Below are 13,546 nucleotides of genomic sequence, written 5' to 3'. Positions count from 1 at the left end.
AAAAAAAAAAAAAAAAGGTCGAGAAGGGAGAGGGTTGACATGTCGCGGGGTTGTTAACCAAAGTCATAAAACAATATGTGTACTACTGTTTAATGAGAAACTATTTGTTCTGTAAACCTTCACCTGAAGTACAATAAAAAATAAAAATAAAAAATAAACATGACATCACCTGGCTCCTATCACAGGAGGCCAAGGTTAGAAAACTGTTTAAGCAGTGGGTTTAAGCTCACTGTTTGTGAAAAGACAGAGGCAAAAGATTCCTCTCTAGACTCTGGCACCGTCTGAAGAGGAGACCCTGCCTACTGCCTCTGACCTCAAACCCTAGCTACAAGGGACCTCCACAGAGTTCAAGTCATGGTCAAGCTTTCCTCCCAAGACCACTCGTAAAAGGTAAGCCTGAAATCAACGATTAAGACTCTAACCACTGAACAACATTGTAATTGGTAATTCTGATTCTCCAGTGATAAATGAACGTCTTGAGGTCTTACTTGTGTGCCTTGCCATAACTACCTTACAATAAACTAAAGTTTATGCATGACAACCTTGAGTAGCTCTCTACTGACTGCTAAGATTAAATTAAAATCCTCCAGGACAACTTCTATATACAACTATAAGGTGATCTCCAGAATGTTAAGTATACACTTATATTTGCTTATATTTTTAAAATAGCAAGATCAGCAAGTGTTTTAATAGTGTTCTACCCAGAGGCACTATGGAAAAAAGGCCTAGTGATCTGCTTTCAAAAGGCCACAGCCTTGAAAACCCAATGGAGTGAGGTTCTACTCTGCAACACCGGGGCTCGCTATAAGTTGGAATCAACTTGATGGCAACTGGTACTGGTTAAGTATAATCATTTTAGTATTGGTTTTAATACTACATAAAAGAAACATGTAAATATTGTCAGGAAACAAGATTTTTGGCATGAGAGAAAAGATAAAAATGAAATAAAAGCATTTAAATTAAAAATGAAATCCTAAATTTTAATCAGAAACATCATAAGCACATACATTGTTCCCCCAACCAGAAACAACGAACACCCTTAGCACTGGACTGTGGCTATAAATCTGCTTTCCATTAAAAGGAATCAGGACTTCTTAGATACACAGCAGATTAGAGGACTAAGGAAGGAAGGGATATGTACAAGATGAGTTTAGGAACATCTTGTTATCTCAGAAAGCAAGGAAGCGATCAAAGACTACTGGAGTCATGTCGAAAAGACTCAGAATAACTTCACAAGGCTTGTTTGGCCAAGACAATTTGATTATCAATAAGAATGAAAACAACAGTGGAATAAAACATATCAGATATGTCTAAATCCATGATCTTACAGTATTAAAAAAAAACTTCACTGGTTACCTTTCTAGGATTCTAGGAAACAACGCAGTACTTTGAAAATTGTTAAATGAAAGAATTAAATGTTTAGTATGCCTTTCCTGTGCTAACTGTGCCCCAGGGTTACCAAATAGATATTGGGGAAAGTTCCTCTTTACAGAAATATTACAGATTATAAATGAAGGCTTGAGAGAATCAGAGTACCAGCAGTTTTGTACACTCTCATGGAAATAATGGGATCTAGGCAATGATCATCAATGGTTATTAACATTGGAAATAGAGACAACCAAACACCATGTACCTCTTCATGGAAGTATATATGAAATATCCTGCCACCCCAATCCTCCAAAGTTGGGGGGGGGGTGTCCTAAAGTAGATTGAGCTTCTAGATCTAACAAATTTACAGAAAATACAAGGGAAAGAGGAGTATGTTACCACAGGGATACAATCAGTAAAATCCAGAATGTACAAAAATTTACAGGACAAATAAATTTCATGTCAAATCCAATAAAATACATAAAGAGGCAGAATGTAACCTATATATATCAACCAAATGTAATATATGGACTTTGTTGTGCTTCTGTAAATATATACGTATTTATGAGCAAACCAGGAAAATTTAAATTAAATGGATATTCAGTAATAATGAGAAATTACTGTCAATTTGTATAATGTGATAATGGTATGTGGTTATATATTTTTAAGTAGTTTATATCTTCCACAGATACGTACTGAAATATTTATACATGAAATCATAAAATATAGGACTGCCTTCAAAATAATTCGGGGGAGGAGGGTGTAGTAGGGGAACAGAATAGTTAAAGATGAGACAAGATTAGCGACTACTGAGGCTGGGTAAGAGTTCATAATACTATTCTCTCTAGCATATGCTTAAAATTTTTCATGTTAAAATAATAGCAATGTACACCTGTTAGCCAATCAGTTCTAATAATGCAATTTAAAATAATTATAGAAAGTAGTATACAATATTTATATAGAAAAGCAGCTGTAAATCATGATGATTTAAGATGCAATTAGTGTTAAAATAACTGGTATCTAGGTAAGTGAACAGCGAAGGTAATAAAGAATACTATGACTCCTTCATGGTTACTACATCAAGAACAAAGTCAAGGATAGGGGTGGAGAATGCTGTGGGTAATTGTATATGTTCCCAAAACATTCCTTTATGGCATTTTCAGAAAAAAGACTAGAAGATACTATACAACACAGGCTCAACCCAGGACACTGGCATTTCTAAACTTTAAGGGGAAAGCACCATTTTAACCAATACTTATTATTTACTAACACATTATGCAGATATACAGAAATAGCTTCAGTATTACATTACTGCATGTCATCAGGTAAGACCGTAAGCAAGTTGTAATGTTGGATATTCTTCATCTCTAACACTAACAGATACATAGAACTAACACTCTTATAAATAAAATTTGTTATCATGACATAAAAATGATTTCAGGACAACATGGATGAACTCTGAAAACATTATGCTGAGCAAAATAACTCAGTTGCATAAGGACAAATATTTTATGATCTCACTTATATGAAATAAGCAAATATATATAGAAACCAAAAATTATTAGGGGTTACCACGGGTGGAAGGGAGGGATAAAGAGGGAGTTTTTGCTTAGGGGACACTGAGTTTATGTTAATGGTGGCAGAATAATTTGGTAACAGATAGTGAGAATGGTTACACAATTGAAGAATGTAAGCAATGTCACTGAATTACACATGTAGAAATTGTTGAATTGGTGTGTATTTTGTTGTGTATATTTTCACAATTAAAAATTTCAGGGATTGTCAACAAAACTCATGAATATGTTTGGTATGATCTGATTTAAAACATAGTTGATAAAAAAAAAAACCAAACCCGTTGCCATCAAGTCAGTTTGACTCATAGCGACCCTATACGACAGAGCAGAACTGCCCCATAGGGTTTCCAAGGAGCACCTGGTGGATTCCAACTGCCAACCTTTTGGTTACCAGCCGTAGCTCTTAACCACTAGGCCATCAGGGTTTCCATATAGTTTATAAGCTATTACAAAAACAAAAACAAATAAAAATACAGTCTATGTGGGTGGCATACAAAAAATTCACATGAGAATACGCACTTAGAAGAGATAGGCAGTTTTATAATATCTACACCTCAGATAACCCAAGAAGCCTGTGCAGCTGATTATTGGGCGGGGGGGAGGGGGGGAGGGCACGCACACCACAAACAGTAAGACTCCAACAACCATGAAAACAGAGATTTTAAATGTGAACTTCAAAACAAATACCTATGTCATCATTTCTGTTAGATAACCCCCCGACCCCTGAAAAAACAAAAGAACTTAATTTTCCACAATTGTTTTGGAGTGGGGAGAGAAGGAAACAAATGTTCTTCATGCCAGTATGCTAGTCAGGGCTAGCATGTATCGGGTCAAAAAAAAAGGTTTTTTTCCCCATTAAGAATTCAGAAGATAGTTTAGACTGAGTAAATCCTTGTTTTTATCAATATACTGACAAGTTCACCATTAAAATGAATTATTTCCTGGAAATATTTTCACAGATAACTGATCTCATTCACTTATTTCAGTTTTTAATTTTATAGAGTTTTCACTTCAGACTGATGTATCTACGATTTTCCCCCAAATTCTGTAAATCTTAATCAGGTCCTATAGTTCCTTGATTTAGTGTTTGAAATAACAATTTAATTAAGTAAAAAGAGTAAGAATTTCTGTTAATGTACTATAAAAAATATTTTGAAATAAAAGATATTATTGCTTAAGTAATTTATCCTACAGAAAAAAAAAAAATTCATTCTCCTCGTTCTCCTGGTACCCAGTATATATAAACACATATAAGCAATACTATTGCAATAAGGAATTACTTTTTTAAGGGGTAATCATTCTGAAATCTAGTTAACAATGAAGAGATTACTTACACTACAGCTAGAATAACCTTTAGAAATTAAGCAATTCCAATCTTTTCATCTAATTTTACAACAGAACTTGCAAGAAAGTCATCCAAGATCCTAGCATATTCAGAAAAAAGAGTAAACTCCAACTTCTACAGAGTCCAATATTCTTTTACTATATACACACCACAGTGAAAGGTTTCTAGATCATTTTAAATAGGTAAGAGTGGCTATCCTTAAAATTACTTGCTAACTAAAATAAATTAGGAAAATTTTAGCCATTTAATTGCTCATTAACTATAAATATATATTAAGATAAAATACACCAAAACAGACAATATATTATAGTAAGAAGATAGACAAATATACAAGAACTATTACTATAATTATGTTTAACAAGAATTCTATTCAAAAAATACAGTTCATTTGTCAAAACAAGACCATCGCTAAATAATACTTTTCATCTAGATAACTATTAAGAGGTTAAAAAACTACAGATAATGGAAGTCTTCAAAATAAAGGTTTTTTTAAACTTAATATTCAAAATTTATTTTTAAAAGCACCTTAAATTATGTATTAAAACAATTTAGGTGGTAGTCTGGGAACACAGATCCAATTTTGTCAAATCATGAGAAACCTTCAAAATCCTTTAAGGATTCTTTAAAACAACAGCGTAATAAAAAGCAATTAAAACACTCTGACATTGGCAGTAGGTGGAATTCTTACCATTGGCAGTGCATTGATGTGGGATGTGCAACTGAATATCCGGTACCGCCAATCACGAGCTGCTGTTGCTGACGCTGAGAGAAAGGAAAGTAAAACGTCAGTATGCCCTAAAACAAATTCAATTTCAAAAATTTCAACTAATGAAACTTTACGTATTTGAAATACTATTTATTTAGGTCTTTAAGCTCCCTAACAGTGATTATCTTCCTCCCTCTAATCAATTATCATAAACGCAGCGGTGTTTGAGTGTGTAATATGTGCCAGACACTGAATCTTTACAACTCAACTTGTGCAAACTACTGCACGAGGGTCCAGTTTAATATATTCAATAATCTGTGATCACGAGCCACAAAGAACGATGTAAACTTACATTCTGTACATTCTGTTTAATAATAAAGAGAAATATATGCTTAGTTTTGAAACAATTCTGATTAAAACTTTCATCTCGTTAAGAGTTTACACTTTACAGGGTTTACCCAGTCTTCCTGATTGTAAAAGTCACAGCACACTGATATTCCATGAAATCTTTCAGATCAATGTAAAATGTATTTTCCACACACACTATGAGAGTGGACCATCAGGTGGAACACTGACTGTCACAGCAGGTTCCACCATGTGCTAAAGGACAATATAACCTTCTGTAAGAGTGAGAGGGTAACATCAAACTGATGCTAGAAAAGAAAAGAGTGCTTCCTATAACATGTAAGAGCTTTATCTCATACACCAAAGAAGCGAATTAAGCCAGTAAACAGTAAAAAGATAACTAAGCAAATATGAGTAACTGCAGATATACTTGAATCCCTTTCAAGTTTGCCGCCTCTGGTTTTATCTGTAACTGACTAGAAAGTCATCTGTCCTACTTGATTTACTGAAGACATTAAGTTATAAGATCTAGAAATTAAAATAATATTTATTTAAATGCACCACACATTTACTGAAATTTTAGATGGTTATGCCAATATCCCATCAGCCTCTGGTGCTTCCAGGCATGAGTGTGAGCCCCAAGACTTTTTGGCACAGGACACTCGTAAGCTAGTTGGTAGAACCTTTCCAGCACCTGTGCTCTATAAACATCATGACTAAGTCCAAACAAAAATTAGGTTATCATTAGGCTCTGTTTGCCTCAGGGTCAGTATTACGAACATCAATTATTTTACTATCAAGTTTCCATGAATTTTTGAGCTCTAAGCTATATATGCCTGCTTGTTATTCAAACATCAACAGTACACCTTTACCAGAGGAAAGTTTTTGGCATACATGATTCTATTTCTTTATAAATAATTAATATGTACTTCTAAATTATGTACACTTTTAAACACACAAAACAGAAGAAAAAGCCAGGAAAAATAATTTAATAGTTTATTTTACTTATTTACAGTACTTTTTGGTTTGTAACATTCTAGATCCTTAACTTTTAAACGTCTTCTCAATCACGATTTCATATCATCATTAGCTAATATCTCAAGGCTCGTCACTGTCAATAGTAAATGTGTATCTGCATTTCAAATATTTTTCTTGATAATCTGTGATTTTTTTTTCAGCCATCTTCTAAAATGATTAGATCAGGGCAGGTGAAGAGCTCTTTCCAGTAGTGTAAGCATCAGCTCTGCCATCTTCTTGTTTCCTACTCCTATTCTTGTTTCTATTTGCAGTTTGCAGGAATCTTTAGATTAGTTTTGTGAGGCTTGGTTAAAACTAAATAATATAATCCATAAATTTACATAATCAAACACAAGTAGACTACAGCAGTACGCTGAAATACATGGCAGTTGCCTGAAATGGAACCAGGAGATGGGAGGACAGCTGTTGCTTTGTGGAACTCCCATTCTTTCCTCCGGATACCATTATGTTACATAGGACTCTCTGACAACAAGGCCAAATATGACAGCGTAAATTTGAACCTCTGTATTAAATATTTAAAAAAAAAAAAAAAAATACCAAAATAAACCCGTTGCCATCGAGTCGATTCTGACTCATAGCAACCCTATTAAGTATTAGTAACATTTACTTTTTTATCTCAAATTAACATAAATAGACTAATATTTCCTTACAACACAGAACTCCAATGGACTCTCATTTTCACTCCTAGGGTATGCAGACACATGCAAACTCACACACATCTACTTTTGTAGAATACTGAATTAGATTATTCCAGCTGCTAGTCTTTCTTTTTTCCTCCTGTCCCTAGTTTTTTTTTTGGTTACTTTTCTGTGGTCAGTGAGTCTTCCTTTCATTACCCTCAAAAATGTATGTAATCTCAGTTTTCTCTAATTATCTTTTCTCTACCCTTGCTTTCTTCATTCATTCACTTCCTTTTCCTGTTAGACTATAACTTCTTACGGGAAAGACCCACAATAGTGATTTAATACATATTTGTTGAATGGCTGAATAAGTATCTGATTCTAGGATTTGAAGAGTGAATAAATCTGTGGAAAATGGTGTGTCAACAGGTATGCCAATTTGCATATACAATACAATCATAAAACTGAGGAATTTCCAGAAACATATGCAGGGCCAATTTGGGGTTTTATCTTGAATGTTTTCCTAGTAAACTCCTTTACCTATTTTCTTGCCATTGCGTAGTATATTTATAAACCATACCATGCAATCCTTCACCTTACAAAGATGAATGTTAGAATTTTTAAAAAATATACATTTTACAAAAGAATAATGTTAAGGTGCATTTAAGATGATCTGACCGAACATACAGTAAAACCATTTGTACCCAAATGAATCAAGTTGTCCAGAAAAACACAATCATGTGCATCCTGTACATCTACATTTCTAATCTCACTCACTCAACATCCTCCACTCTCATCACAGAAGACCACCTGCCTCTGCCAGAAATGTCCTTCTACTCTGGCTTTGCCCACAAACTCAACTTTTTCTTCAAGGTTCAGCCCAAATCAGTTTCCTCCCTTGATTATCCACCAACTGTCTGAAGATAGAAACCTGGGAATCTCTGTACCGCCCTTGCCATAACTGTATAATGCCTCATTCTCTTATCACGCCTCCCTTATCAGACTTCTGGACACCAACTACTGATTTCCAGAGACGGCCATTAAAGGTTGATCCTCTCTCCACTAAAAAACTCAAAAGCATACGCACAGTCACATTATAAAAATATCAACTACTTTCCGTATTACATAAGCTAAACCCATTTTGCTCTACCTCTTGTAATGAAATTTGTTTCTGCTTGTAGGGTTTGTTTTTGACTCCAGACAAAAGTTTTGCTTTTAAATCTGTATTTCAGAACATCAAGATGCTCACGGGGGTGCCATGAGTCAGGACTGACGGGACAGCAACTAACGACAGGAAGATGCTCTAAAATAAATGAAATAATAATTTTAGAATAGGCATTCAACATAGTAACAGACATTGCTGACTCAGTAGACATCTTCTAAGACCGGCCACATACACATAAGAGAAGTATTTTTTTTAAGATGTGAAAATCCTATAAAAGAGCACAATGGTATATTGTGACTGATCTTCAAAAACACTACCTTGGAAGTCTCTAAAAGTAATTTTGATTTATAAACCCCTGTGAAAATTTAATGGATATTAGTAAAAGGTACAAACACAACAAAAATTTATAATTTAAGGTAGCAACATAAGCTAATCTAGAAGCCAGTGCCAATAACAGATTTAAAAAAGTGTACCTGGCATCCTTAAGAAACAAAAGTTGCAAATTAATTTCTTAGAAGTGGAGAATTTAGGAAAATTTTCCCCTAAAAATGAGGAGAAAAACAATAGGACTTCTACCAAATGAATCCACTTAAAAAGATTTTTATTAAATGAACTGTTGGACTAAAGAAAAGTTACAAGTTCAAAGTAAATTGTTTAGCACATGCCTGAAAGCACAGTTAAAAAAACAGTGATTACTTCTAACTGGAACAATCAAAACAAGAACATATTTGTAAATCAAAACATTTCAATTGAACTTTCTCAATTCCATTGATTCATTCAAGAAAAAGACTTTGCTAGTTGCCTTCTTTAACATCACAATCCCATTAGCATACCGTACATACATCAGAGTCTTTAAAGTATTCTATCCTGTGCTCTCCCCATTCGATCCTCATTTCCCAGGGAGGCGCACACACACAGCAAATATTCCAGACAGCCAGACAGTGAGGTAGGCAGAAATGGAAAAGGAGCTATAACAGCAAGAATATCTTAGGGAAACTAACCCTAAGGTGAGACTCACAGGCAGAGCAGTCAGACCAAACACAGCTTTGCCGTCACTGCCAATGCTTTTCATTTCCCTTTGTTATTTAACCGACTTGGGGAAAATGGACTCAAAAGCACTATAGCACGGTATGATCCCAACTGTCTAAAAAATAAGATGTAGCTCAAGAACACATACCCAGACAAAGAACAACTTAAACATGTGCTGATGTCTAATCATCTAATTATTATACCTAAGTTCAGTTAGTTCCACTGATAGCATTAAATGTGGTTGTATCTTATATAAAATTTATACAAAAATTACAGTATTGTGCGGGGGAAAAAACGAAAACAAAAAGCTATAGAGTACTCTGAAATTTGCCTGTCATGAGTAAGCAATGCAATTAAAGACTATTAAAATCACCAGTTCGCTTAGAATAGGTCACAGAGTTTCTAAAATTAAAGTTTGGTGTGAGCAGTTTCAAGTGTTATTAAAAGTCAAATTGATTATTTAGGCACTAATGTCTACCCATCGAAACTTCAACTTTCAATTACAGAGAATCTGAACATGAGAAGACGCTTAGACTCAAACTTTGGTTTAGGTACTATGTTTAAATGTATGGATAAATACACATTATTGTCAGTTACTTTAAAAAAATGTGTAAGTACAGCAACAAACTATCACAAAATTTTTTAGTTATAATTTATGGTGTCTTGGAAATATGACAGACCGAAATATTGTTTTCTTAACACAAAGCTCATAGCTGCTAAACTTTTACTCCCTAAGTAGCCTGGGAGGAAGAAACAGAAACAGAAGGGCAAAGGGAGGTAATAGGAATAGCATGAAGATCTAAGAAACAACAAAATTAAAAAAAAAAAAAAAAAAAATCAAACTCTGCCTACTCAAAATTTGCCTAAGACCACACAAGCGGTTTCTTTGGCACTTGACAAGTTAGAAGAGAAAACTGACTCACAAAATTCCTAGATTTTATTTGGGTTCTCATTCTTCCCAAGGATTGAATATTTGATTCAAGATACCATGAACCTGAATAGATAATTAGACTAGGACAACACAAAAATCATTCAGCTTAACAATGGTTTCCCAGCAGAAATGAGAAGTGTTCTGCCAGGAATGATGGGTATTTGATTACAGAAATACCTTTCCAGAGTCTAACCTAACTGTGACACAGTGGGTCCTTGACTCAGATTTAATTGGTGTAGGGTAAAATTGTTACATTCAAAATTCTCCCAGGTGATTCCAATGAGAGTTGAGAACTACTGGACTCTGTGGAGAGAATTTCATTAGTCAGATTCTAATTACTAATCTATTGGGCTGGGGTGGGGGGGAACTTCTCTCAAAGATTAGCATTGTAAAGTGAGTAGTGCTAAAAACTAGAGTGGGAAAATACTATCAAGAATAAATCAAATGTTGTATTAATTTGATTTTAAGATTAACAATAAGAAACAAAAAATAAGCTCAACCAATGCCCCAAAAAAATGAATTAGAAAGGGCAATAATAATGAAGACACCATCAACAGAAAGACACCAAGGAAAGACTACAAAACAGAGGAGTTACTCAGAGAAGAATAAAAGAAGACAAAAAAGAATTGCTGATGCTCATATTTAGATTAAGAGACACATAGAGACCAATCGACACTCGGCCACGCATGCCAAAATTAGAAATACTAGTACCAAAATTAAAAATAGTGAGTAGAAGTTATAGAAAGGCATTTTTATGCCCAACATAATGTAAAAACAATTAAATCAACAGAAATGTTCAAACAAAGCCTAGATATAAACCCTCTTGGCCAGAGCAAATGGAAGCAAGAAAGAAAGCTGGTCATACATTTTGCTAATATTAGCTAATCTTCACCTAGTAGTGAGAAGAAATGATAGCTATTATGCATATTTTTTAAAATTAAAGACAAACTCAGCTTGTATTTTAACCTTTCTGACATGGTAAAGACAACAGGACACCAAACATCACTTCTAATGTGAACTAAAATGCTATTGCCAAAGATATTTTATTTTCACATTTTCTAACGGTTAATCATAATCTCATTTACAAATAAATCTAAGAGGAAAAACAAGTAAATTGTGTATTTGTAATTATTTTTTAAAAACAAGTCTGAAAACCATCTATAAATAGAATTATATTGAAACTAAGTGTCAATTTCCTCATCCTTATCCAGTTCTAACTGAATACACAAATATCAAAGCAACCAAAGATTTCCAACAACAAGGATCTGAACACTGTAAATGAACTCTCCCCATTAGTGCTGCATTAGTTACTCAAGGAAAAAAAAACTGAGAAGCCAGATTCTCCTTCAGGAGACCAGGAGGCAATGTAATTTGAAGTTTATGGTCAGCTTTAAGCTAATTTAAATCTAGGGTTCTGTTTGTTTGGTTAAGACTGTTAAGACCTGTCCTGCAATAGACAACAGAACTGTGGGGAGAAAGAGGAAAGGGAGGGTAAAGAATGGGAAGGGAGAAAGAGCGTTAGAAAGAAGGAAAAAACAGTGTGTCTTCTGGACATTGTTAGGAGCCCTGGTGGCGCAGTGGTTAAGTGCTTGGCTGCTAACTGAAAGGTCATCAGTCAGAAACCACCAGCCGCTCCACTGAAGAACCATGTGGCAATCTGCTTCTGTAAAGTTTTACAGCCTTGAAAACCCTATGGGGCAGTTCTAACCTGCCCTGAAGGGTGGCTATGAATCAGAATCCACTCAACAGCATACACCAACCACCACTGCTACCATTAAAAGATGAACAGCCCTTTATATCAAGGGAGTATTAATTTACCAACACTGGAACAAAACTTCCTGAAATACAACATCAAATAAAACAAATTCCAGCAGAATTTGGAATTAAGCGTTATGTTAGAAAGTGGTAATTAATACAAAAAACGACAAAGTCTCAGCAGAATAGGGGACTTTTGAATGGGGGAGGGGAAAAGACAGGGTGCAGTATTAAACAGGATGGTCACAACTAATTTGTATTTCAACTGCAACATGGCAGCAAGGTACTCAGGCAGCTATGGTATGCTCTGTGTTCCGTTTGCAAGCAATCATGTATGAAGATGTGCCTTATCTTGGGGTTGTCAGCTTGGTGTTGGAAACCATACCCAAAACTTCAATATTCACAAAACAGGTCATTTATGTTTCAATTACTCTAATTTTTTCCTGTGAAACGAGAGTAACACCCGTTCTAGCTTTACATCGCCTATAAACTGTAACACTGCAATTCCTAGAAGAGATATTAGGCATTATAGATTTATTTAAATATTTAGCATTATAATATCATGAAAGCCATCATAAGTTATCAAATGATAAGAGAAGATGTGTTCAGTAAGAGAAACTTTGCTAATTGTGGCCCAGAGTCTGTTCAAACTATTTTTCATCAAAACATCCTTACAAAGTTAGCATCAAAGAGCTTCAACCTTTTCAGACACAGACTAAAAAGCAGAAAAATGGCACTGAAATGTAACATTTGGTCAGTCAAGTCCTGCTACAATTTATTCAACAGACTCAATTTTTAAATATCCAGCACATGTTCACGGTGTGCCTATGCACCTTGTACTACATACATTTATCTACCATTACTACCTTAAAATACCTTTCTAACAAAACACAAACGTGGATACAAAACGAGACCTCTTCAAATGCTTAAGAACACCTAGTCTTGGGTTGGTTTGTTTTTCATTGTGTTCAACATTTTTTGGTTAAAGGAAAATAAAGAAGCAAATTAGACTGCTTTGAGAAAATATACAAAAGCTGTAACTATAAAGACTAGCTGAACCTTTTCCAATATCTTCAACTGTAAAAAATGAAAGTGTCCCCAACTTGTGCCTACCATACCTAAAGTACAATTCTGGATTCCAATAAGTACTGAATGAGATGGAGAAGGAAGAGGATGAAGCATACTGTGTCTATTTGGCGGGGAGCAGGGGAGGAGTGACAGGAAAATCTTCCCTCTTCCTCATAAGGAGGAAAATAAGCCAGAAATTGTTAAATTGTTTAAGAAATCCTTCTTCCAGATGGAGTCCAGAAGAGAAAGATATCTTTCCTATAAAAAGGATGACAATTGCTTGTGTTTGATTGTTTACTTACCCCCACTGATCTCACGTCAAAACCAACTGAGTCATCCACTCTCTACTACTATCAATTCTTTGAAAAGAACTACTTTGATCACTCTGGGCGGTCTCGGACTCAACTAGACAAATTTGCAAGACCTGAGTAGGCCACTCCTGGCACCTGTTTACTCAGAAGGATACAGGACAGGAAAGGCTAAAAATGGTAGCATCAAGCCAGGCATGTCAGCAGGAGTCCTCACAGAAATCTAGGGGCTATTCTCCTTGTACCTCTCCCTAGCATCACCACCCACCACCACCCACCACCACCAAGTGACTG

General features: G+C 35.0%; 1 protein-coding gene across 6 annotated transcripts in view; it reads right to left on the bottom strand.

Annotated features, from left to right (window-relative positions):
* TBL1XR1 (TBL1X/Y related 1) overlaps positions 1 to 13,546 on the bottom strand; it is a 188,984-nt gene that overhangs the window by 93,332 nt on the left and 82,106 nt on the right. For 3 of the 6 annotated variants that reach the window (XM_023739357.1, XM_023739356.1, XM_023739362.1), the window contains exon 2: positions 4,976 to 5,049. The gene's annotated coding sequence lies outside the window, so the exon portion shown is untranslated. Of the gene's footprint in view, positions 1 to 4,975; positions 5,050 to 8,146; positions 8,467 to 13,546 lie in introns of those variants that run through there. The other 3 variants (XM_023739358.1, XM_012558043.2, XM_023739361.1) reach the window with 3 other exon arrangements.

This window comes from Trichechus manatus, unplaced genomic scaffold (genome assembly GCF_000243295.1).
Source record: "Trichechus manatus latirostris isolate Lorelei unplaced genomic scaffold, TriManLat1.0 scaffold00132, whole genome shotgun sequence".
NCBI classification, from domain to species: Eukaryota; Metazoa; Chordata; class Mammalia; order Sirenia; family Trichechidae; genus Trichechus; species Trichechus manatus.
Note: the sequence above shows the minus strand (reverse complement) of the source record. Positions and strands in the feature narration are given on the sequence as shown.